Source organism: Eptatretus burgeri, chromosome 13 (assembly GCF_056783735.1).
Source record: "Eptatretus burgeri isolate ZD-2024b chromosome 13, Ebu_testis_v1, whole genome shotgun sequence".
Classification (NCBI taxonomy): Eukaryota; Metazoa; Chordata; class Myxini; order Myxiniformes; family Myxinidae; genus Eptatretus; species Eptatretus burgeri.
Genome location: NC_140973.1, coordinates 68,649,403 through 68,659,672, shown reverse-complemented (window position 1 = coordinate 68,659,672; position 10,270 = coordinate 68,649,403).

Below are 10,270 nucleotides of genomic sequence, written 5' to 3'. Positions count from 1 at the left end.
GTGGGCACCGAGCGTCAGGCTGTCCTGGACTCGTACAGGGCGCGCGCCGAGCCGCGGGTACAAAGTGCGGCCTTTCCGAGGAGAAGTCAGATCAGGAATGATACACGCCCACTTCTGATCCGTCCAATCAGCAAGCGCGGGGCGGTTTGGCCCCGCCTCCAGGCGCTTCGGTGTCAAATCGATATATGCAAATTCGAGGATCAGGGGAGACACGCCCCTTTTTCTCCGTCCAATGGGCGAGCGTGGCTCCACCCCCGAGCTCGTTCTGATCCAGAAATTTGCATATGGGTTCTCCTGCCAGACTATAAAGCGCCGAGCGCGGGGCGAATTAGTAACTTTGAGTTGGAGAAGGGTTGGAGGCAGTCGGCTGAGGAGAATCGGGTCTGGAGAGTGGCAGTCTGTCGGGGTTCGGAGACTGTCGGGGAGCTGCAGAGAGAGGAAGCCTGGAGCACGGTCGAGGTGATTTGCTGCAGTCGGCTGAGGAGAATTGGGGAGGAGGTCGAATAGCTCGGGTCCGAGGCAAGGAAGACGGCGGTCGGCGACGAGGTCGCAGTGGAGTCGCTCGTCGCGGGACCCAAGCAAGCCAGCTATCCTCTTTCCCCAGAGCATCAACAATTCCCCCCTTTTTTCCCCCCCCCCGTGCTGAGATAGTGCGAAAAGGGGGCCCCGTTCCCACCCCACTCCAAGCAGTGCCAACGAAACCCGTGAAGGAGCACGGAGTCGGGGCACCGCCGCCACATTTGCGGCTCATCACAAGACACGGGTAGGATCCACCCGGTCTCACGGCCCACAGGCCCGTCTACCCCCTTGTCTTTGAGGGTGGCCCTTTTCTTTTGTTTCTGTGTAAACGTGTGTTGTTGGCGCCGTCTGTAAAGTAAAACTGTGTAAGTGTTGCCGTGTGCTCGCGTAGTCGGTAGTAGATCTGCATTGTTGTGTTTCTTTTGTGACTTCTGCTTTTGGTGCATAATTGTTGTAATTGTATATGTGTGCTTTCCGTGTGCCGCGGAATAAATGTGCCTTATGTTGAACTGTTTTCCCATTTCGCTTCGTCTTTTCTTTAATTGAATCTCCATCTTGCTTCACGTAAAGGGTTGGTAGTGGGCTTAATACGCCCGATAATTAATCGGAACCGTCGAGGTCGACGATAACACCGCTTGGTTATCCCGATATTACGGAACGGGTCGCTTAAGTGGCCCGTGTCCGGAGTCGACCTGCGGCGATGTGCGATCGCCTGGTCTACCCTCCGTGTGGGTACTTAGGTAGGTCGAATTTGGCGAACAACCGTATCCCACGCAGGGGGCCGATTGGCACGATCGTGGTGAGGCCGAAAGGCCCACCCGTGACTAGTTCCCGGCGTTAGTCCGAGAGGGTCACGACAGAATTGTCCGTCCGGTGGCCGATGTGCCGCGATTCGAGTTACGTGGCCGCTCGCACGCCGGCGGGCGCGAATTCGCAACAATATATATATATATATATATATATATATATATATATATATATATATATATATATATATATATATATATATGTTGTGGTTGTGGGGGGAGATGGAGGAATTTAATGGGAAAGTTAGGATTGAATGGAGTTGTGTGGTGTGTGACGTGTTGGAGACATCTCGATGCAATTAAGTTGGGAGACTGTGAACTTAAGTGTAACGTGATACCACACAGGGGTGGTTAGGTGTTAATTAGATAGGGATTAAGGATAATTCCCCCCAGTGTGTGATTGCCCCCTGTGACATATTCTTATGTTTTTGTATTTACAAGCCAACCAGGAAGAAGTGCGTTTTTATAATAACTACAACTTTAACAACAAGCAAGCAAGACGTGCCAAGCAGGCAGAGGCCCCACATTCCTGGGTTTCCGTGTGAGCAAGCCACGTCCAGGAGGTGGGACGGTTGTTCATTGTGACGTCAGGAGAGATAGAGAAGTGAGAAGGTTGGTGGCTTCGTTGGTTCAGTTCGGTGTGAGGTCGCATGTGGTCGAGAGAGAACGTAGCTCGGAGATGGCTGGGAAGAACAGGGTTTTATGGCTGGCTTTCCTTTGACACATGAAGAAGACAACACGATTCTTGTATTCGTACTGAGACGAATTGACTCGCATACTGAGCAAGATGCTGGCCTTTGGCTCTTGATTGGGTCATGAGAGACGGACCCTGAGCCTCGTGTATGTCACCGAAGGGGATGGCACCATTCTGAGAGTGGCGGGTCTGTGAGGATGATCGACACATGAAGAGGCCGCGCGGGGTCTCTGAGCCCTAGTGCTGAATACCGCTCATGAATTGCCTGACAAACGTTCCCACTGCGAGAAACCGACTTGGCACAATATTTTGGGCATGCATATACATGCAAGATGAAGTGCCTCGATTTCAAGTTCCATAAAGACCATCTCTGGACCAAGCTAAGTGCCAGAATAAAGGGAGGATTTGCTTTTATTTTGTTTCCCCTTGTCTGTATTTAAGTCTGTGTGAAGAGGCACCTCCACTTTCGGGTAAATTTATCTCATGATTATTATTTTATCTGAATTTGTGTCCCTTTTAAATATTTGTCATTTTCATTAAATCCTGTGTTTATTTTAAATTGTTGTGTCCATGTATTTGTCGTAGGGTTCGAGTATAAACTCCCCTGTGCTGTTTTCCCCCTTGCCTCTGTCGCTTTGTCAGTGCCACGCTCCACCCCTCCCGCGTGCGTTAAAATCTCCGAGGATTAACGTGTCCGCCCCCTCAGGAAAACTGCTCGGCTATCCAACCTGGCGGTGTTAACTGCCCGTCACCACAAATTGAGTCGGGGGTTTAACCATAACTGCCAGCACCACGAAAATATGTACATGTATATGTGTATATATATATATATATATATATATATATATATATATATATATATATATATATATATATATATATATATATATATATATATATATATATATATATATATATATATATATATATATTGTTGTGGTTGAGGAAATTCGCAAACCACCATTCAGGTCCCGTAGGTGAGATATCTCTGTAAGTACATGTGTAGTTAGCCCCAAACCCGTTGTTTCGAGGGAATAAATGTGATTCATTCGGGCTGCGACCCTTTAAGATAGCCGTTTTTCTGTTCTATCTTTATTTTGAACCAACCACGTCTCAACCGCCATCACACAACAACCACCAACCGCAACGCCGCTTCACAACAACAGCAACGCCAACAGCCACGACCTTTACCTTCACAACTCGCTCTCGCAACCATCGCATCACCGCCATTCCAAGGGTCACCGTGGCCAGGGACCGCCACTTTAGACCCTCCACCACCTTCGCCTCTCCTTCTGCGGCCATTCCCGCACCGCTTGTGGGCACCGAGCGTCAGGCTGTCCTGGACTCGTACAGGGCGCGCGCCGAGCAGCGGGTACAAAGTGCGGCCTTTCCGAGGAAAAGTCGGATCAGGAATGATACACGCCCACTTCTGTTCCGTCCTATCAGCAAGCGCGGGGTGGTTTGGCCCCGCCTCCAGGCGCGTCGGAGTAGAATCGATATATGTAAATTTGAGGATCAGGGGAGGTTCACGCCCACTTTTCCTCCGTCCAATGGGTGAGCGTGGCTCCGCCCCCGAGCTCATCCTGATCCGGAAATTTGTATATGGGATCTCCTGCCGTACTATAAAGCGCCGAGCGCGGGGCAAATTCAGTTTCGTTTTGGGTCGGAAGCAGTTGGAGGCAGTCGGAGTTTTGGGCTCGGGCGAGTTGGAGAGGTGTGGCGGTGGAGAAGTGTGGCAGCGGCAGGGAGTTTTGGGCTCGGGCGAGTTGGAGAGGTGTGGCGGCGGCGGAGTGTGGCAGCAGCAGTCAAGACGGGTCTGGAGGAGAGTCGGTCTGTCGGGGTTCGGAGTCTGTCGGGGAGCTGCAGAGAGGGGAAGCCGGGAGCGCGGTCGAGGTCGCAGTGGAGTCGCTCGTCGCGGGACCAAAGCAAGCCAGCTATCCTCTTTCCCCAGAGCATCAACAATTCCCCTCTCCCCCCCCATGCTGAGATAGTGCGGAAAGGGGGCCCCGTTCCCACCCCATTCCCATCAGTGCCAACGAAACCCGCGGAGGAGCGCGGAGTCGGGGCACCGCCGCCATATTTGCGGCTCATCACAAGACGGGTAGGCTCCACCCGGTCTCGGCCCACAGCCCCGTCTGTCCCCTTGTATTTGAGGGTGGCCCCTTTCTTTTGCTTTTGAGTATATGTGTTGTCGGCGCCGTCTGTAAAGTAAAACTGTGTAAGTGTTGCCGTGTGCTCGCGTAGTCGGTAGTAGATCTGCATTGTTGTGTTTCTTTTGCAATTGCTTTTGGTGCATAATTGTTGTAATTGTATATGTGTGCTATCCGTGTGCCGCGGAATAAATGTGCCTTATGTTGAACTGTTTTTCCCGTTTCGCTTCGTCTTTTCTTTAATTGAATCTCCATCTTACTTCACGTAAAGGGTTGGTAGTGGGCTAAATACGCCTGATAATTAATCGGAACCGTCGAGGTTGACGATAACACCGCTCGGTTATCCCGATAGTACGGAACGGGTCGCTTTAAGTGGCCCGTGTCCGGGGTCGACCTGCGGCGAGGTGCGATCGCCCGGTCTACCCTCCGTGTGGGTACTTAGGTAGGTCGAATTTGGCGAACAACCCTATCCCACGTGGGGGGCCGATTGGCACGATTGTGGTGAGGCTGAAAGGCCCACCCATGACTAGTTCCCGGCGTTAGTCCGAGAGGGTCACGACGGAATTGTCCGTCCGGTGGCCGACGTGCCGCGATTCGAGTTGCGTGGCCGCTCGCACGCCGGCGAGCGCGAATTCGCAACTATATATATATATATATATATATATATATATATATATATATATATATATATATATATATATATATATATATATATATATATATATATATATATAGTATATATATTTTCTGTTTACATACACATATAAACTAATAAATGTAAATGTGTCAGTGTGTCTCCTCCATACCTCCAAAACCATGAAACCAAGCAGCCTGAAACTTTGCATGCATACAAATGGAACTCCAAGGAAGTACAAGAGTGAAAATTGGGTTTTTGCGTTAATTAAAACACCCCTTTTGAAGATAATTAACGGCCTTGTTTAACCATCTGAATACCATGAATGACCCCGACGTTGAATGAAAGCCGATTACCAAATGATGTTGATACTTGGGCTGCCGATTACCAAACAATATAAAAAAACAACAAGAATGAATACCATGAATGATCGGGTGTCAAATAAAAGTTGATTACTATATGATGTTGATGAAACTTGTGCAGCCGGTTACCAGACAATATAAGATGAATACCATGAATGATCGCGAGGTCAAATAAAAGCCGATTACTGAATGATGTTGATAATACTTACATAGCCGATTACCAAACATAACAAGATGGCGACTATGCATGACCCCCACCCCTTGTACATCATGACGTCGATTTCTTCGATAAAATAAATGTAGATACAAATTAATGTCAGCTTGACTACACAATGTAAAGTGACATTGCGTTAATGAAGACAGAAACACAAATCTATCCATATCTTAACGAAGACATGTCCATTGTGCGTGACTGTTTAAACGGTGAAGACGGACTGACCACGTGCCTGGACGTGGCCTAACTCTATGATTGACAGGAGCTTTGAAGCGCTCGAGCTGTGATTGGTTGCTGATCTTGTGGACGATCTGACGACCAATCACAGCATTGACGTAAATGTGAGGAGGATGAGGAGGAGAAAACAATTTGAAAATCCCTCCTAATGACAGTCAAACCTTGTGGTAATTATCTATCTATATATTACTTAAACTTTCATCTTGTATGTATGTATGTATGTATGCATGTATGTAATGATGATGATGAGGCATGTATGTTCACAAAATACAGCCAAAACGGTAAACGATAGCGCAAAAGTTTTCGGCCCACCTTACTCACCATTCGCCTGCGGTTTGCAGTATCAAGTTTCGTTCAAATTGGGCAATGAAAAAAATTATTAAAAAATCAATTCCCGATTCAGTCAAGTACTCTTCGGGAGAATTTTATCAATGCAAACAACCTCAGCGGTATAGTTTGCTGGAGCTATCTTTTTTTTTTTCTTGAAATGATTTATTAAAAAATCTCAAACACTTAGTATGGACAAAGAACGATTTATTTTTAAGCATAAAATAAACATCGCCATTTTGATCTAATACTTCCGTGTTCATTGATAAATAAAATTGTGTTTAGAAGATCATGCACAATAATTTCTTCGACTTTCTTTTCTCCGTTTTTTAGGTCATCTCTATCATCTCAGTAGAGATGACCTAATAAAGCCAGTCTTTAGGTCATCTCTATCATCTCAGTAGAGATGACCTAATAAAGCCAGTCTCGAAGTCTGGCTTCCCGTCCGTCCACAATCAAACCAAGTGGAGACAAATAACCAATAGTGGAATGGATAGAGGTCGATGAGACATGCACAATGATATAACCTTCAAGGTCGTCCAAGGTCGAGGTCAAGGTCACGAGGCTGTCAAAGTTGCGAAAATCGTCGATTTCAAATCGTATCTCCTCCCTCATTTATCAAGAGAGATCAAATGTTATTAGTGATTCAGATACTATGGACTATTATCTAGAACAACATGAGCCATTTTTTTGAAATTTGCTCTCGTTCCGATTTTATAGCCCTTCAAACTTCACTCTGATTCTTACATGTCCGGTGCTAATTTGAAGTGGTCATCCGGAGGCCGACGCCAATCTCTGAAGATGCTCCGGGTCCTGCGCAAATTTTTGCATATTTTGGCCCCGTATGGGCCGTTCATAAAGTACATACAAAAATGAGGAGGGTGGGTGGTTTAAAGCCCGCGTACGGGCTGCGTGCAGGGGTGGGTGGGTGGTACGACGGCTGCATACATACTATATGAAAGTGGTGTCGGACTACATGAAAGCATTTGAGAAGATGAAGGTGAGCCTGTCGTCATCGCGAGGGGGAAAATTATCCCCATTCACAGGAGCATTTTCGACGTGATGTTGAATCCGTGGATGTCAATAATTGTTCCATATTACTGTATTACCATTGTTAATAATTACTGATGCATTTGAGATAAATCTACAGTTCGTTGTAATCTTCAAGTATTGTGATGTGATATGAGACGCATATGGGGGTGGGTGGGTGGTCACTAGCCTGCATACAGAGGGGGGTGGGTGGTTTTGAAACCCGGAAGTAGAGCGTACGTACTTTATGAACTGCCCCTATTCCAGTCTGGCACAGAGTTACTTTTTGAACTTTTTTGAGTTAGGCAAAAATATGAGTTCTGCCGAGTTGTATTGATCATTACGATCACTGGTTATCGACTCGGATGCACACAGCATTTTGGTATGAGTGCAGACACTGTTATGCAACTCATGATTTTGCTTCTGTCGACCTCTGGCAGAGATGACCGGCACTCCCGCTCGGGGGTATTTTTTTTCTTCACATTGACGCACAATATCAAGTTTGGTTCAAATCGAGCAACGAAAACATTATTTAAAAAATCAATTCCCGATTCAGTCAAGTACTCTTCGGGATTATTTGATCAATTCAAACAACCTCAGCAGCATAGTTTGCTGGAGCTATCTTTTTTTCTCTTGAAATGCTTTTTTCATCAACCGCTGTTACAACGGGAACCCAATGGGTTCACGGGTCGTCTCGTATCCTTTATAAGGCGCATGATCGGCCACCTCATTCTCTGGGTACTAAAGGAATATCCTGAGTTTCCTCGCTGTCGTCTAAAGCCATCATATTTTTTGGCCTGCTCAGGTCAGGTCAGGTCAGGTATGGGAGCATGTGCCAGAACAGCGCGTCGCTGCGTCCACTTTCCGCCGGTACTCCAGGGGCCTCCGTCTGGCCATCCCCCAGGCAGATGCCAGGCCCATCCCCATCTCCTTGAGATGATGGTCAACCTGCTGCAACCACGAGGCATGTGGTCGGCCCACTGGCCTCCTCCACTCATGAGACTCCCTCGCTGAGAGAATCTGGTGAGCAGGATCAGCGTCAGGAAAACGAGCCACATGTCCATACAGCCGCAACTGACGCTCACAGACTATGCAGGTAACAAATCTCATCCGAGTTTCTCTCAGCAACCGCTCGTTGGACACAAAATCCGACCAGCGATAGCCAAGGATTCTCCGAAGAGACCTGGTACCAAAGGAATTAAGTCTCCGTCTCAGATCCTTGGTCAGAGTCCAAGTCTCGTATCCATAGAGCAAGACTGGAAGTACCAAAGACCTGAAGACTCGGACTTTCGTCCTCCCGCACAGGTACCGGCAGCGCCACACCCCATGATCCAGTGAATCCATGACTCCCTAAGCCCGACCCAGACGTCTATTGACCTCTGACTCGCAGCCAGCAGAGACATGAATGTCACTGCCAAGGTAAGTGAATCTCTCCACGACCTCAACATCCTCACCACAAACAGACACAGACAGGGCAGCAGCATCCAAGATGTCACTGAAAGCCTGGATCTTAGTTTTGACCCAAGAAACCCATAATCCCAGCGGCTCCGACTCCTCATTCAGCACCCAAAAGGATGTCTAAAGTCTCCGCAAAGATGACTTTGTATGTCAGATCAAGTTCGATCTGTGACCTGCTACAGGTACCATGTAAACCTGTACTAACCTGTTCCATGGTCGTGTTGTCGGCGACTAAACCGTCTCCCCCACCAGGTTTTCTGGTGAGGAGGGTGTTTGGATATGGACACTCAGCAGGATTAAAAACAAAACCTGTCAAAGGGCGGAGGAGCTCCTTGTGAGCCAACGGCCATCCATATCTAGTGCCCAACTGTGTCTGCGGACGTCCTCCTGCAGTTGGGTTACTTTCATGAGGAGGTTGGTGGCAGGATTTGCACTCCGGCCACCGTAAAACCCTTCATTCCGCAAAACGCAAAAATGCAAAAAAATCTGAAAACCCACTCCGTGGGAGTACCTCCTGTGCAGCTTCCCTTCGCAGGGCAGCTCACCGGATGACGAGATTGGGGCAAAGCCTTCGGGACCCCCGATCTTTGATGATAGGAGGGAAACCACGGGGTAACATCCCTGGGTCAGATTGCGGGAGAGCGTGTCGGAGTGGTGCTGAGATGTCGTCCACCAGACGGCGGTCTCCTTGGGTTAACCTGAGGCGGTCCCTTCGGGTGGGTGCCTGGAACGTCCTATCCCTAAGAGAGGATGATCACCTGTCTCTGTTATCATCCGAGCTCAAGCGTTTGGACATTGGGATTGCAGCTCTCTCTGAGGTTCGGAGACCAGATTGCGGCGAGATAATGGTGGGTGGTTACACCTACTATTGGTCTGGTCCCTCTGATGGTTACCATACCCAAGGAGTTGCTGTAGCTGTGTCCAATAAGCTGACCCCAATGATAATAGAGGTAACACCGGTCAATGAGCGTAAATTTGAGATTAAGGATTCGTCACTCCTTAGGTGTCATTTCCCTGGTCTCTGTTTATGCTCCGACTGAGGCGAGTGATCTCACCGTGAAGGATGCATTCTATGCCACGCTCGAGTCTGTGGTTGATCACTGCCCCAGACGAGATACACTTCTAGTCTTGGGGGATTTCAATGCATCGACTGGAACTGATAGGGATGGTTATGAGGTGTGTGTTGGTCCCCATGGGTCATGAGCTATGAACCAGAATAGCACTAAGTTCCTTGACTTGGCAAGAAGTCATGGACTTAGGGTGGCTGGAACCAGAGGCTCATCGCTGGACTTGGTATTCCAACGCTGGCGGTGTGGCAAAGGAGATTGACCATGTCCTCATTGACGGTCGTTGGAGGATGATCCAGAACTGCAGGGTCTACCGGAGTGCTCAGTTCCTCAATACCGACCACAGGCTTGTTGTAGCAACTCTAAAGCTGCACCTTAAATCTTGGAGAATGGTACCATCCCAGCCTCGGCTGGATGTTGGCAAGCTCAGGGATGAGAGAGTAGCTGAGGAGTTTGCGAACAGGCTGAGTGGACACTTTGGGGGTCTGGGTGCTTTGGGGAGTCCTGAAGAGTTGTGGAGTTCCTTCAAGACCACCGTCCTTGATGTTGCCGGTGGATGTCTTGGAGCTCACAGCAGGGCAAAGAAGAATTTTGTCTCTCAAGGGACACTGGATACCATTGACCAGAGTCGCAAGGCCAGGCTGAATGGCAGAGCTGAGCTGTTCAGAGAGCTGAGGCATAAAACTGTACGTGCACTGAGGGTGGACAAGGAGGCCTATGTGCGAGGAATCTGTGAGGGGGTAGAGCATCACCTGTGGACAGGTGATTCTCGT